Genomic DNA, 16444 nt, shown 5'->3' with positions numbered 1-16444 from the left:
ACAATGTTTCTGGGGTTAAATCAAGTGCCTTGCTAAAAATGTTGCAAAAACAAATGTGGTATGCTAAGGAGACACTGATTTAAACCATACAGTATATTAAACGCTTAGTATATTTAACACATCCCTGGGATTCATTCTGATCACGTGTTATAGGCATTGTTTCTTTTAAAGGCAATGTTCCCGCATTTGCAGAGACCACATTCACGGTAAACACTGCATCTGTTGGTTCAATCGGAAATGACCTTTTAATGGCACATTGTCCACAGCCAAGATCAGATTGAATCCAGGCCTTACTTACAGTTTTTATAATGGTCTTTGTTTACTTTCATGTAATCAATCTTGCCTGCATTGTAAAGGATGTTATAATTGAATTTGTATTCATGTGTACCGAATATTTGTCTTTTGATGACATTTCTCCAAGGCTAGGAAAACACAGACACCCGCTCTCAGACTTCATGGTAAGTCCCTAGATCATCAGTGCAGTGGTGCCAATGTTTGTGTTGAGTGGGAATTTCAGGGCTGGGGGATGATCTGTAAATAAAGAACTGGTAGCTGTGGCCCTCCTCGTGTTTTGGGGTCAATCTGGAAACTCTTTCAGCTTATTAGCACAGAACAACATGAGTAGCGAATGGGGCATGTAAGGTATAATGTTGTTTATGTTGCATGCCCTCTCCCAATGCTCTTTACAGAATAACACCATGGAACCAAACAAACAAAATTAGCTAAAAATCCTCCCAGCCTGGCCAGGTGGTGTGGGAGATATAGGAAACCACCTTACTCTGCTCACTGGCATGCATTTGGATAAAGATGGAAGCTATACAAAGAAAAACACTTCAACATGCGTCTATTCCTTTTTGTTAGTGGTACAATAAGGATACCAGCAGATAAAAGGTTGCAGCCCCCCCCCCCCACCACACACACACGTCAATTGATGAATGAGTAAGAGAAGCAGGCGAGACAGTTCACCTTCCCAGAGCTTCATTTCAAGGACACTTTTGATGATTGTTGTCAACTACGGCTAACCAGATTAAATGAGTGCCTCTGTGTCAAAGTTAGCTTTACCCTTCCAGAGGACCACGTTGCATCTGTCTCACATTAAGATTAAGGCCGACTAGTGATAGAGCAATAATGGAGCTGCTGTAAGAGTTTCCTGGTGCTTCGGGAGAGTGTGGAAGGAACGCTTTGCAGCCACTCAATCATGGTCTGTCAGATGGGTAAGTGTGTGTAAGAGAGTCAGAATACAGGATACAGCCCACCACTATCCCACCACCAGCCCACCCACACATGACCCGTACAGAATGAACAAGGAAATAATACATGTTCAGAGTAAAGTCTTACATTACTTTGATGGAGAAAAACGTGTTTTTATCCATGTCTAATGGATTGTATTGGAAAGTAAGTAAGGGTTATGGTAATATTGTTATGATTATGTTTGGATTGTGTAACAAGATGACCACTTCACTTTGCCAGCAATTGGGATCAATGTCCGGCTAGTGTATAGAAATAAATAGGAATATGCTGTCAATAGGCTCCCATAGCTAATGCAAGGTGAGAGTAATACCCATCCGCTTGGCTCATTCCCAGGCCCATCATTTGGGCTCCAGCCAGCGAGTGATGTGATGAGAAGTCCCCTGTGATAATCAGCTCAGCTGTGATGACAGACATGACCAATGTCTCAGCCACAACACACTTCTCCCAGTATCCAATACCCACTCATTACTACTCTGAAACTAAATATGAGCATAACCTAGTGTCTTCTGATGTGACTTCATGATGTCACCCATCTTTCCATAGTGGCTGTCACAACGTGTAGTCTACACTGACCATGACTGTGCAGAGTGGGAGTAAATATGAGAGGGACTTACAAACAACTAATCATTCCCCCTCTTTCCCTGCCAGGCAACCAAACCATACCACAACGATGGCTGTAGGAGCAGAAGCAGCACAGTCCGGGATCACAGCACTGCTCTGGGCACAGACTCCTGATCACGTTGGCCATGGGAAGTCGGCTTACTGGGGGGTGTCTGTCTGTTGGCTGACTGGCCCTCATTATTTATTTATTTAGGTGTTTAGCAGGCTCACTGGGGTGCATGTTTTCACAGAGTTTAGTGTAAATAGGCCACAGGGAAAATGCTAAGGCGAGTTGAAACTACAAGCATGCCATAATTTCCCAGAAAAATGATCCTGACAGGGTGATAATTAAATGCTGCAGTGATTGGAAATATATCCACACGCCGTATCATTTTAATGCTAAAGCCTTAATTCGCACCGATAGCGACTGTAATTGGATTTTGATTGGACATTAATGAAGATGCACATCCTGGGAGACGGACGGGACAAGTCATCTGTTTTCTGGTACATCTGCAGACATTTGCACAACACAGACACGGTGTACGACAGGGTTTTTAACACCCCCTGCAGATCCTTCCATAAACAAGTCACCAAAATAATCTACACACATTTCATTAAGTCTGTGATATACTGTAGACTAGATTTACCTGCATGGATTTTATAGTAAAATCCATAATCTGAATCATGGAAACGACCAAGAGTGAATTTGTAGCCTACTAAGTCATTTTACAAACTCCAGCAATGATGCTAATATCCGATTCCCAGTTTTTCGATATCTTGCTCCTGGAGATTTTGTTTGTGTACACATCTCCACTCATCACATATCTGAAGGGTAAATGAAACCCATGAACATCTTATTAATGAATCAATTCCAATAATAAATTGGAAGTGGTTTGAGATTATGCTGAAAAGCCCTTTTTTTGCCCCTCTGTGGCTGAGCTCTGAAGGCTGGGTTGTATAAAATGAGGTCAGATGATGTGTGTTTTTTCCCCCTCTCTCTGTTCTTAATGCAGAGGAATGTTAATGACAAACAGGCCGGAGCTGAAGCTGTTCCTTCACCTCATGCTGCGCTCTGTCCCTGACAGGGCACATTTCAACCCAGCCTGCACCCTCTGTGTGTCCATTTGAAAGTGAGAGAGACCGATAGAGAGAGGGAGAGGAAGATAAGTAGAGTGAGGAAGAGGCAGAAAGAGAGAGAGAGAGAGAGACGCAGAGGGAAAATAAAGTTTGTATACATTTAGTTTGTTTTGGGCTTTGCCTTCTAAATGAAATGTTGCCAGTAGAGATGCCACATCAGCCTAATGGACTGTGTACATCTCTGTTGTACAAAAAAATGACTGCCCATCATGCGTATGTAAAGTTAGAGGAGCCTCTTTAGCGATAGCTTTCATGAGTGTCACTTCATAGCCCGCTTAATATTATAAATGTTGGCATGCTGACCTTCAGTCAAATCCACACGATTAGCTGGAGATTCTATCGTTGGGAGGACATTGATCTGTTTTCCTCTGAGACAGAAATAGTTAAATGATATGCTTTCACTTGGTGAGTGATCTTGAGTCAGAGCTGGCCTGAATATAAGCAAATACTTGTTTTATCCAAAAGAGTGGAGTGCAGCTGTGAACAATTAGGATCTCAAGGAGGACAGGATGAGGACATTTGCATGTGTATAGATTGTGGCTGCTGCAAATGTCAGCTCTCTCTGGTACAAAACAGCACATTAGTTTGGGTGAAAATAGATTCATACCTCCATTAAATGCTCATATTGGCAATATGATCCACAAATTTGGCTCTTGAATGTTGGGGATCAAACGGAATGGAAAGGGGGGACATTTAATTTCAGCTTTGCTGAGGAACGCACAAAGCTATTATGCTTCATTTCTTTTCTCACTTGAGGAGGCCTTACAGCAACATTCAAACCCAAATAATGCAATGAGCTGTTTTTAGCCGCTGTCCTGCAGGAAATCATTTCACATGTGGCTTCACTTAAGACACTCAGAGCTCTATTTTTGTCTGCCTTTAAGCCAGCGCAACTGTCAAACGCACGCCAGTTTGCAATTTTGACCTGTTAAATCCGGCGCTCTTCTATTTACAAACCCTAGTGCTCATATACCTGTCTTATACAAGCTCGCTTGGGCTGAGGTGGGATGGGTGGCAATATCTGAGGTGTATCCTTAAAAATGTGTGCCAAAGTGCCAATTTAAGTATGCCCTGATGGGGATATTTAATACCGAAAGCTGGTAACGCAGTTGGTTATGGCATGACTTTGACCACATAAGTGCAGCCTATCCACCCGCGACGTACACGGCTCATATGCATACGGCATCAGAGAGATGTGTTTTTTGTACCGGTAAACCTCGTATTTAGAAACATAACCAACTAATGTTTTTTCCCTTTTGTTTTAAAAAAAGATAGCCTCCCTTGAAGGCAATTTTTTATCTACGCAATGCATTCGCCAAGTAGTCAAGACTATTGATAAAGGGTTTGGCTTGTGAGACCGCTTTTGAAATAAATCTTAATCACCAATGCTTTAATAAAAGATCAAGTTTGGGAGCAACAAAACAGTGAGTGAATCTACTCTTTTTATCTATGTAGGCTATTGTACATTATTTTTGCCAGCTCCTGTTATTATTTTGCATGTGTGTAAAACCCCCTAGTCTGTAGTCTATACTGTATGCCCATCATGTAATGAGAGATGAGATAGCTGGTTCAACAGCAATGTTTCTGGTGTCTTTCTTATCGTGGCCATGCATTAGCCAAGTAGCCTATCAATAAAATGTTTATAAATGGCCTACTTGTGAGGCTTTTGCCATCATGCTTTTGAATGATTAAAATTCCGAAAATTCTAAGGCAGCGGGTTCGATCCCAGGCTGTGCACAATTGGCCCAGCGTCGTCCAGGTTAGGGGAGGGTTTGGTCGGCCGGGATGTCCTTGTCCCATCACGCTCTAGTGACTCCTTGTGGCGGGCCGAGCACATGCACGCTGATTTCGGTCTCCAGCGGTACAGTGTTTCCTCCGACACATTGTAGCTGCTGGCTTCCGGCTTAAGCAAGCAGTGTGTCAAGAACAGTGCGGCAAGGCAGGGTCATGTTTCGGTTGAGGCATGGCTCTCGACCTTCGCCTTTCCTGAGTCCGTACGGGACAAGACTGCAACTATCAATTGGATATCACAATATTGGGGAGATAAAGGGGTAAAAAAATCTAAAATTATCAATACATAAAATTCCCATAGGCCTAACTGCAGTGCATACTCCATCCCTATTTCCAAGGAGCCAAGGATCGCTATTGAGCTCATAATTCCATCTGTGGAAAAATAGCAAAAATATTTCTGACACACCCTATAGCACTACCACCAGTGCTTACATTTAACATTGCATTAGGTTTGTTAAAATAGAGCCCACTGTGAGCAATGACACATAACTCATTTTATGGTCCCCCAATTATAATTATTGTTTGGAGTTCATAGCTGAATCATGGTTTCATAGTATCTCCTCGAGTAACAGTGGCGTTTTCCTAGATCTGACTGATCTTGATCAACAAAATCCAGCTGAAGAGGCTTTAGACATAAGCATCTGCTGTACGATGTACAACAAAGGCCATTTCTCTGAACCTCTTATGAAAAAAGCTTAATTGAAAGCATAATCATTGGCTATTGAGTATTAACAGACCTCTTCAAAAGCCAAGAAACATACTTTTAGTATAAGCAGATACATGTGATAGTAGGTGACACATTATTGTACCTAGGTGTCTGGTTAGACCGTAAACTCTCCTTCCAGACTCACATTAAGCATCTCCAATCCAAAATTAAATCTAGAATCGGCTTCCTATTTCATAACAAAGCATCCTTCACTCATGTTGCCAAACATACCCTTGTAAAACTGACTATCCTGCCGATCCTTGACTTCGGCGATGTCATTTTCAAAATAGCCTCCAACACTCTACTCAGCAAATTGGATGCAGTCTATCACAGTGCCATCTGTTTTGTCACCAAAGCCTCATATACTACCCACCACTGCGACCTGTATGCTCTCGCCCCCGCTTTATATTTGTTGCCAAACCCACTGGCTCCAGGTCATCTATAAGTCTTTACTTGGTAAAGCCCCACCTCATCTCATCTCACTGATCATCATAGCAGCACCCACCCATAGCACGCGCTCCAGCAGGTATATTTCACTGGTCATCCCCAAAGCCAATTCCTCCTTTGGCCGCCTTTCCTTCCAGTTCTCTGCTGCCAATGACTGGAACGAATTGCAAAAATCACTGAAGCTGGAGACTCATATCTCCCTCACTAGCTTTAAGCACCAGCTGTCAGAGCAGCTCACAGATCACTGCACCTGTACATAGCCCATCTGTAAATAGCCCATCCAACTACCTCATCCCCATACTGTCCTTTATTTATTTATTTCTCCTTTGCACCTCAGTATCTCTACTTGCACATTCATCTTCTGCATATCTATCACTCCAGTGTTTAAATGCTAAATTGTAATTATATCGCCACTATGGCCTATTTATTGCCTTACCTCCCTTATCTTACCTCATTTGCACACACTGTATATAGACTGTTTTTTGCTATTGTGTTATTGACTGTATGTTGGTTTATTCCATGGGTTGTTGTTTGTGTCGCACTGCTTTGCTTTATCTTGACCAGGTCGCAGTTGTAAATGAGAACTTGTTCTCAACTGGCCTACATGGTTAAAAATAAATAAAATAAATACATGGGAAAGTCTGTGAAACACTACGTTACAAGATATCAGTTTTAGAGAGATATTACTAACATGACATCCCCTTGGAACGATAGTAAACCATGTACAACAATGGAACACACAACAATGCTCACATCCTGGACTAACTTCAGGTTAAAGGTCATGGTTGGAAATGTAAATATAGTCTGAGCCAATGGTCTAAGTAAAAAGGTTATCCTTGCTTGCTTTTTGTTCCATCACCACCCAAAGTGGGTTATGAAACATTTGTATCTGAGTTGTTTCAGTGTTTGCTTTTACCTTGGAAGTGTGAAAAGCCGTATGAAAAGCCTGTTTCAATGCAGTCTTTTAACAGGACCCCCATTAGCACATCAGAACAACTGAGTCCTGATCAACAGGACCAATCTTCTACATATGTTATCATCTACATATGTTATCATCTACATAAGTTATCTGCTTCAATATCTGCACTGCCCTCTAAGTGATCATTATCATCCCCAAAACCCTAAAACGTATCAATCGCATATTGAGCCAAATCATTCAGCAAGTTAATTAAAGCTGGGTGGGCCATTGTGGCAGAGGCAGCATGGAGCACAACTGTCGACCATGATAGATTTCACAACTGAGAAAATCACACTGCACCCAAAGGGCTTTGCGGTTCCTCTTTTGTAGTTGTACATCTGTTTACATCATACAAGAGTGAGGTTGTCTGACTTGCCTAGTCATCTTCTGGCATTGTCGTAAAAGTACCTCATTATGTTGTACTGAGCTCTGTCCCAGGCATCAAGATTAGACTCGCAGATTCTGAACCTACCAAGTCTTTTTTGTCTTTGAACTGTCCTCGTCTGTATTCTGTGAGTGTGTGTGACAGAGAGAGAGAGCGAGCGAGCGAGGGAGGGAGGGAGGGAGAGAGTGAAAGATTGGGAGAGAAAGAGAGTGAGCTCTGTTTTGGGTAATTAGCTGTTCGTGTTTAGTGCCGATAGCATGATTTCCACGTGACTCCTCCAGTCTTCAGGGAGGGAACCGAGTTGGTAACTTGAGGCAATAAAGCAAACCCTGGCTTCAAAAAATTATTGAGGAATCGTTTGAGAGAGGCTGCCGTACCTTCATTATCGTTCTCATCACGCAGTTCAGATGATGGCGACTCTTGTGGCGTCTTTTGCCTATTCCTCAAACTTGTATTATTTTGTTGGAAATGTATGCAAATGTCTAATTAACTGGTTAAGCTTAATCAGTTTTGAAATGGCTTGTGTTGCCTGCAAACATTTAAAAATTGCAACAACAACAGAGAGAGAGAGATAACGAGAGAGAGAGAGAAATAGCGAGAGAGAGATAGTGAGTTAGAGAGAGAGAGGCCGTGTCCAGACTTGACAGTTGTAGTTTTAGTATTCTGATCATAGTTCTGATCATGTTATTCCGAACACATAGTGCATCTACACCGACATTGAAATGTGTCAATGTCCACAGTGTCTGGATTCCCTATTCCTGCGTTATATTCAAATGCCAGTATTCATTCTACAAATGGTGGAATAGACTAAGTATGATAATAACACAACAACATTTGATTGCAGTAGCTAACTACTGCAGCTAACTAGCCAGTTAAATATTAGCTAGCTGGGTAGCATATATGTGGCGAGCAACCACATTCGCCTCACGCTAACGTTATTATGAAAAGGTGACTCTCGGTCCCAAAACAGTTTTCTGGAGACTTGTGGGAGGAGTGCTGATGACGTCACCCACTGTATGCGCTTTTGGTAGCCTGATTGCGTCCAGTCTGAGGAGAAATCCACACACAATGCATTTCTGACCACCTTCTGAAGTGGTCAACCAGATCTGAACACAATCAGACCACAAAGCAACTTTTGTGTGTATAGACCCGTCTTTTCAATGCAGTCTTTGTATTCTGAGAGCAGAAGTCGCATCTAAGTATCAAGTGTAGACACGACCAGAAAGTGAGAGAGAGAGAGCGACAGAGAGAGACATAGAGAGATCTGGTGATCTGATCTGATGATCTGGTGCTTCTGTCACCAACCAAGGAGGGCCTACAGCAGCACCTAGATATTCTGCACAGATTCTGCCAGACCTGGGCCCTGACAGTAAATCTCAGTAAGACCAAAATAATGGTGTTCCAAAAAAGGTCCAGTCGCCAGGACCACAAATACAAATTCCATCTAGACACCATTGCCCTAGAGCACACAAAAAACTATGCATACCTTGGCCTAAACATCAGTGACACAGGTTACTTCCACAAAGCTGTGAACGATCTGAGAGACAAGACAAGAAGGGCATTCTATGCCATCAAAAGGAACATAAAATTCAACATACCAATTAGGATCTGGCTAAAAATATTTGAATCACTCATAGAGCCCATTGCACTTTATGGTTGTGAGGTCTGGGGTCCGCTCACCAACCAAGATTTCACAAAATGGGACAAACACCAAATTGAGACTCTGCAGATTTGTGACCTGTTGCCGCAAGAAAAGGGCAACCAGTGAAGAACAAACACCATTGTAAATACAACCCATATTTATGCTTATTTATTTTCCCTTGTGTACTTGAACCATTTGTACATTGTTACAACACTGTATATATACATAATATGACATTTGTAATGTCTTTATTGTTTTGAAACTCCTGTATGTGTAATGTTCACTGTTAATTTTTATTGTTTATTTCACTTTTGTATATTATCTACCTCACTTGCTTTGGCAATGTTAACACGTTTCCCATGCCAATAAAGCCCCTTGAATTGAATTGAGAGAGAGAGAGAGAGAGAGACATAATTCTCCCTTGAATGTTTTTTTTAATGAGCTTAACATTGAATGTCAGATACAGTACATGACAGCTTTGTGAACTAGTGTTTAAACATTGTATTTAAACTATAGCACTGAATCAACCTTCAATTGTTGTTTTGTGACTTATAGGACCCTGACTGCTGGATAATGGAGATTTATGAAGTGCTTGAGATTCTGCAGTCATTGCTGTCCGACAGATCAAGGTCAGGTCTCCAATAGTTATGTCCTCTCTGATCGCTCCAAGGTATACGACCATCTAAGGACAGTGTATAGTACTGTATGAGGTGAATACTTGAGCAAATAGAAGAGTTCTTGAGAATTTCTTTAAAAACATTAGAAAATAGGCCATGTAACTAACTTGGCTCCTACAGATGTAGAGAAAAATCTAATTTGGTTGTATTATTTTCAGGAGACTCAGAGTATTCCCCTTATTAGATTGAGACTTGTAGGTGCTTTTCTCTCGGGAGATGCTAAAGCAGGTCTACTTTGAATTAGATACACATTGTATGCATGAAAAGATGGAACTAAATTGAGGAAGAAATACACTTTGTTTGCCATGCAGTTGACTTTCGGTGTAGCATTTCTTCAACCCCCATCCAACATGCCTCAGAATGTTTTATTTTACTTGAGATAATTGATTAAGGGGAACCCATCATGGACTTATTAGGTATATGTCTTTACACATGAGTAAAGTGAATATGTCAGGTGAAATGGGCCGACACAAAGCGTGGAGCGAGATGGAAATTCCCCAATGCAGAATATTAGCAAAGCCAGGGTTACCAGAGAAAGAGACCTGAGGAGGAAGTTAATTACCGGTTTTCGGCTTTGGCATCTTCTATCGGGTGTGCCTCTAACAATGAACAAACAGGCACCAGGTGACCACAACTGTTTATTTTGATTTTGATTTTATTTTGAGAGAGGGAGAAATAAGAGAGAGAGCTCTTTTTGTGTTGTAGAAAAACAGCCATGGTCCCTGTTGACAAATAAAATTGTCCCTAGAACTAGAACCTCAGTGGAAGTAGTGATTCAAGCTAGTCAAGTAATGGAATGAAGATAGAGACCCAACAGGGTTGTCTCTGGTCCCTTTCCAGCTTGAAAGTACTACTCATGCCATAACTATGATTTCCAGCCACTAGTCACATACACTTTTATGGATTAAAATGCACCCGGATGTGTGTGAGAGAGAAGCCTGGAATTAGAGGTTCGTTTTTGTCCCTCTTTCCCTTTATGGGGGCATTCGTCAAGGGATACTGCAGCATTCTGGCAGCATTGCAAAGACTTGATCAATGTCCACAGGCTGTTTCCCCCAAACAGCTATTCAGCACAATGCAGGATATCCACTCTGCAATCCACCAAATGACTCCTCACCACAATATCTGTTACAGAGATTTCACTTGAACGGCCTTCGAGCATCAGCTATTTTTAGGATTGTTCACTACTACCTCAGATCCAAGTTCCACAACTTAGTTTGAATAAGAGTAGAGGAACTTACCATGTCACAGTTGAAAGAGTTGGCAGCTGGTTTAATACCTATTCCAGCTAATGGAAGGCAGTGATTCCATTGCACCGTGCCAATGGCCATGGGCATGATGTAAAATGCAGTGGCGCACTTCTTTTAGTGGTAAAACCATCTTCATGGTCCATTCGAAAAGAAAATGCCCATAGTTTGTGTCAGCACTTAGTACACTATTTTATCTGAAGACAGACACTACAAATCAACCCTGCACCTTAGAGGCAACTGCCTTGTGTATACTGTTGAAGTCTGAAGTTTACATACACTTAGGTTGGAGTCATTAAAACCCGTTTTTCATCCACTCCACAAATTTCTTGTTAATTAACTATAGTTTTGGCAAGTTGGTTAGGACATCTACTTTGTGCATGACACAAGTAATTTTTCCAACAATTGTTTACAGACAGATTATTTCATTTAGAATTCACTGTATCACAATTCCAGTGGGTCAGAAGTTTATATACACTAAGTTGACTGTGCTTTTAAACAACTTGGAAAATTCCAGAAAATAATGTCATGGCTTTAGAAGCTTCTGATGGGCTAATTGACATAATTTGAGTCAATTGGAGGTGTACCCCTGGATGTATTTCAAGGCCTACCTTCAAACAGTGCCTCTTTGCTTGACATCATGGGAAAATCAAAAGAAATCAGCCAAGACCCCAGAAAAAAAAATTGTAGACCACCACAAGTCTGGTTCATCCTTTGGAGCAATTTCTAAACGCCTGAAGGTACCACGTTCATCAGTACAAACAATAGTACGCAAGTATAAACACCATGGGACCACGCAGCCGTCATACCACTCAGGAAGGAGACATGTTCTGTCTCCTAGAGATGAATGTACTTTGGTGCGAAAAGTGCAAATCAATCCCAGAACAACAGCAAAAGACCTTGTGAAGATGCTGGAGGAAACAGGTACAAAAATATCTATATCCACAGTAAAACGAGTCCTATATCGACATAACCTGAAAGGCCACTCAGCAAGGAAGAAGCCACTGCTCCAAACCCGCCATAAAAAGCCAGACTACGGATTGCAACTGCACATGGGGACAAAGATTGTACTTTTTGGAGAAATGTCCTCTGGTCTGATGAAACAAAATTAGAACCGTTATGTTTGGAGGAAAAAGGGGGAGGCTTGCAAGCCGAAAAACACCATCCCAAGCGTGAAGTACGAGGGTGGCAGCATCATGTTGTGGGGGTGCTCTGCTGCAGGAGGGACTGGTGCACTTCACAAAATAGATGGCATCATGAGGACAGAAAATTATGTGGATATATTGAAGCAACATCTAAAGACATCAGTCAGGAAGTTAAACCTTGGTTGCAAATGGGTCTTTCAAATGGACAATGACCCCAAGCATACTTCCAAAGTTGTGGTAAAGTGGCTTAAGGACAACAAAGTCAAGGAATTGGAGTGGCCATCACAAGCCCTGACCTCAATCCTAAAGAAAATTTGTGGGTAGAACTGAATAAGTGTGTGTGAGCAAGAAGGCCCACAAACCTGACTCAGTTACACCAGCTCTGTCAGGAGGAATGGGCCAAAATTCACCCAACTTATTGTGGGATGCTTGTGGAAGGCTACCCGAAACGTTTGACCCAAGTTAAATAATTTAAAGGCAAAGCTACCAAATACTAATTGAGTGTATGTAAACTTCTGACCCACTGAGAATGTGAAAGAAATAAAAGCTGAAATAAATAATTCTCTCTACTATTATTCTGACATTTCACATTCTTAAAATACAGTGGTGATCCTAACTGACCTAAGACAGGGAATTTGTACTCTGATTAAATGTCAGGAATTGTGAAAAACTGAGTTTAAATGTATTTGGCTAATGTGTATGTAAACTTCTGACTTCAATTGTACGTAGACGTGGAATGACTGGTCACTTTAATAATGGAACACTGATCACATTAATAATGTGTACATACTGTTTTACTAATTTCATATGTATATACTGTATTCTAGTCACTCTGATATTGCTTGTCATAATATTCATATATTTCTTAATTTGATTCTTTAACTTTGCCATTTGTATGTATTGATGTGAATTGTTAGATACTACTGCACTGTTGGAGCTAGGAACACAAGCATTTCTTTACACCCGCAATAACATATGCTAAATATATGTATGTGACCAATACAATTTGATTCCATTTTGGATTTGGAAAGTATCCATGGCAGTTCAACGATGTCAGAGTTCCCAAACTTTGATCAGCTGTAGCATAATAACTTCTTTGGTTTAAAAAGTCAAGGAGCACAATATATGCATGTATTTTTTATGAACTTTTCATGATTCTTGTAAACAAGATTTACCTAGATGTGTTCATTCTGTCTCTTTTGATGCCTGCGTTATGCATTGCATTGAATAATATTCTGCCATACTGATGCAGCCATTTACAACCTAATTACTTCCATGTGCAGATGTTTTCAAGTCTGGTATCAATCTCTGCTGTTTTGTTGGATTAGGATGCGGATAAACCCTTCTCATTCGCTTTGCACAGTAATTGCACCCAACTGCTCTGAGCTGAACCAATTAACTCCCCATCAAAAGTGAATGGGGAGTTGGCGGGTGGTGAGTAGGTGGCAGTTTTTGGAGTTTAAACCCATGGTTTTCTGCCCTAGGTTTATAGGTGATGGTGGTTTGGCTACTTGGGTTCAACAGCTGGCTGAGAGCGGAGGCCATACAGTGAGCAACATCTTTAAAGAGGGCCCTCCCCTTCAGACAGGCGCTGTGGTGCACTGTTACTGAAATAGGTTTACAGGTTTTAATAAAAACTATTTGTGGTCAAACTCCAGGACTGAGTCCCCAGGATTTACTTACAAGGAGGAGGCCATAGGCTCTTATTTCATCAGCTCTACAAAGGAACCTCAGACATCCTCGGAGTGCAGAGTTGCATAAACATTATTTCCTTCCTTTCTGGGCTTTTTATGGTTACTATTGTGATTCATGTAGAGTTGATAATTATTATTATTATTATTATACTTTTTTTAAATACTGGGAGATGCATACATCTCAGTTCAAGTTATGTTCAATATTCAGTGTTCCTGAATATATTTTCACAAACGGAGTTGGGCCTCAGTTCCCTTCAGAGTGTGATAAATCTGAGAACCCCTCAGTCATCAAACCATTCTTGACTCCACCCTCTTGCCCTACTATCAAGTAGGTATAACCTACTGCCAAGACGAAGCATTGTTCTTCTGAAACTCCACTGCTCCATTTACCTTTACAAGCAAATAGGTCTGGAATAGATTCAAACTCCAGATGTTGCTGGTTTAGGCCCAACACCTGTAATGGGAGTCAGACTAGGGAACTTGTGGTTGAAATGTATTGCATCCTCTGTTGCTGTTTATTAAGCTCCTGTCTGACTTCCATCAGTAGACACAACTCATGCATCGCTATAAGAGGCCATTAGCATTTAGGTAATTTGAATCAAGGATGAAAAAAGAGGGGAATGTGAAAGGAGGAAAGTCGGCTAGTCTCATGAGATGTGTGATGACAGCAGCACATATACCCTGCGGTGGGTTGTGGGGAGGGTGGAGGTGGTTGCAAGGATGTGAGAAAACCGAATGAGGAAAACACATACATTACGGGTTTAAACAGGTCCCAGACAATCAGTGTGACAATGTAGGTTATTTACTGCCCTGCGGAAATAATGCATAATGCCCCAATAGAAAATGAATTAGCTCACAAATTAGACCTATCCCAATATCCCTTAACTCAGTTCCTTTTCAGTACAAAAAACATCCATACAAATGGATCCCCTCCAGTTGAACTCCTCTGACTCTCACTCACAAACTTTGGTAGGTTGATTTTCTGGTCCCTGACCTGGAGATGTGATCCGACTCGTCCTTTTCATGCTGGTCTCTTTCCTCCTCCCCCTCCCTCTCAACCACACACACACGCACACACACACACACACAACCACACACACACACACACACACACACACACACACACACACACACACACACACACACACACACACACACACACACACACACACACACACACACACACACACACACACACACACACACACACACCATCAACATGATCAAGCTCACAGTGAATGTAAGCTGAATGGTCATACATCAAGTGCAACGTGGCTGTTATGGACAAAGAGAGCCACTGCCACAGCCAGACATTGAGCCCTACCTTTGAAATGACAATTATAATAAACAGGGTGATATTAGATTTGCCAGACTGTGATGTTGGAAGGCAGGCCAAGCTAAAGCAAACGATAAATATAATACATTACAGTCATTGAGAGTAGTAATAGTGTCCGTTTTGTGTGTTAGCGTTGGAAAAGGGCCGCTATATGTTATCTCAACTGTTATGCAGCTGGGAGAGAGAAAGCATGAGTCATTTCTCAATTCAGAAATAACTCTGGGTTATGCCTTTATGTGGTTAAGGAATAAGGATATTTGTTCAAGTGTTATGCATGTAAATCATGTATTATATATTCTGTACTACTATGAAGGTTCCTACACTACAATGTTGAAGAATAGAGGCCAGCCGTTGTATATGTCATATACATTAAATCAATATCACAAAAACACAGTATTAGTATGTATGGGAATGTGATATGGGAATACTATTATGTTGTTATGTCTGCTCTCCATAGATCATAGTGTAGTCATCTATTGTATTAGTGCTAACACAACCTATTCTTCAAACCTGTTCCCTTTTCTACATATTTTTGTTTGAATAAAGTCCTGTGGTATGCACAGGCAAAAAAAAATAAGATATAGGGCTACGATTTACAAATCAGCTTGACTAGCACACGACAAGTCAAGCAGTAGGGCATGAAATTGCCTGCTTTATCATATCCCAGTGGATAATTGTTTTTGTGATGGGTTTTCTATATTTGCAAAAGGCCAATGGTTAATATGAATGTGTGTTAAGATGCATTATCTAGGTGATGTTGGAATGTAGCAACAGCTGCAGTTTTTTGGGTCAACGTCTCTTTCTCCTCTTGTTCATCGCATTGCTGCCAACTTAATCTGTGAGACTTAGCACAAGTCATGTTGTGGTAGTGTTTTTGTGTCAGAGTGTGTGTGTGTGTGTGTGTGTGTGTGTGTGGTCTGTGCAGGTGCCAGGAATTGGCTGACTTAAGCAGAGGTAATAGCACCTGCAGTCCCAGAGAGCTTGTAGACACATACTCATGTTGCTGACTGTTAAGTGATGAAATAATTACTTGTTCCTAATGTGTTCCTCATTACCGGAGAGGTTTTCCCAACATTATGGCGTGGAGAGGTTTAAATATCATCTGAGTCCTGCATGTGACCTTGAACTTCAGTTCATTTTAGAAATTCTATAACCATTGAAGTTATTGCCATTTTTCTGTTTAAGGCCAAACAGTGGTTACCAAAATATAATTGATCAGACCTATGTTTTAATAATCATGCTATAACCTAACATTTTTTCAATTGTGCCACAATTGATCTTACAGTTCATTTTGCAAATACATACATGTTGAAATATCAGACTTGTTAATTAACATGTTTGGATGAGAGGAGATTTCTTCCCCAACAGACATTAGTCACATGCATGTCTCTTTGCAATCTATAAACAAACGGTGGGGTGTTTTATCCT

This window comes from Oncorhynchus tshawytscha, linkage group LG04 (assembly GCF_018296145.1).
Source record: "Oncorhynchus tshawytscha isolate Ot180627B linkage group LG04, Otsh_v2.0, whole genome shotgun sequence".
NCBI lineage: Eukaryota > Metazoa > Chordata > Actinopteri > Salmoniformes > Salmonidae > Oncorhynchus > Oncorhynchus tshawytscha.
The sequence above is the reverse complement of the archived record's forward strand: the minus strand, read 5'-3'. Positions refer to the sequence as shown.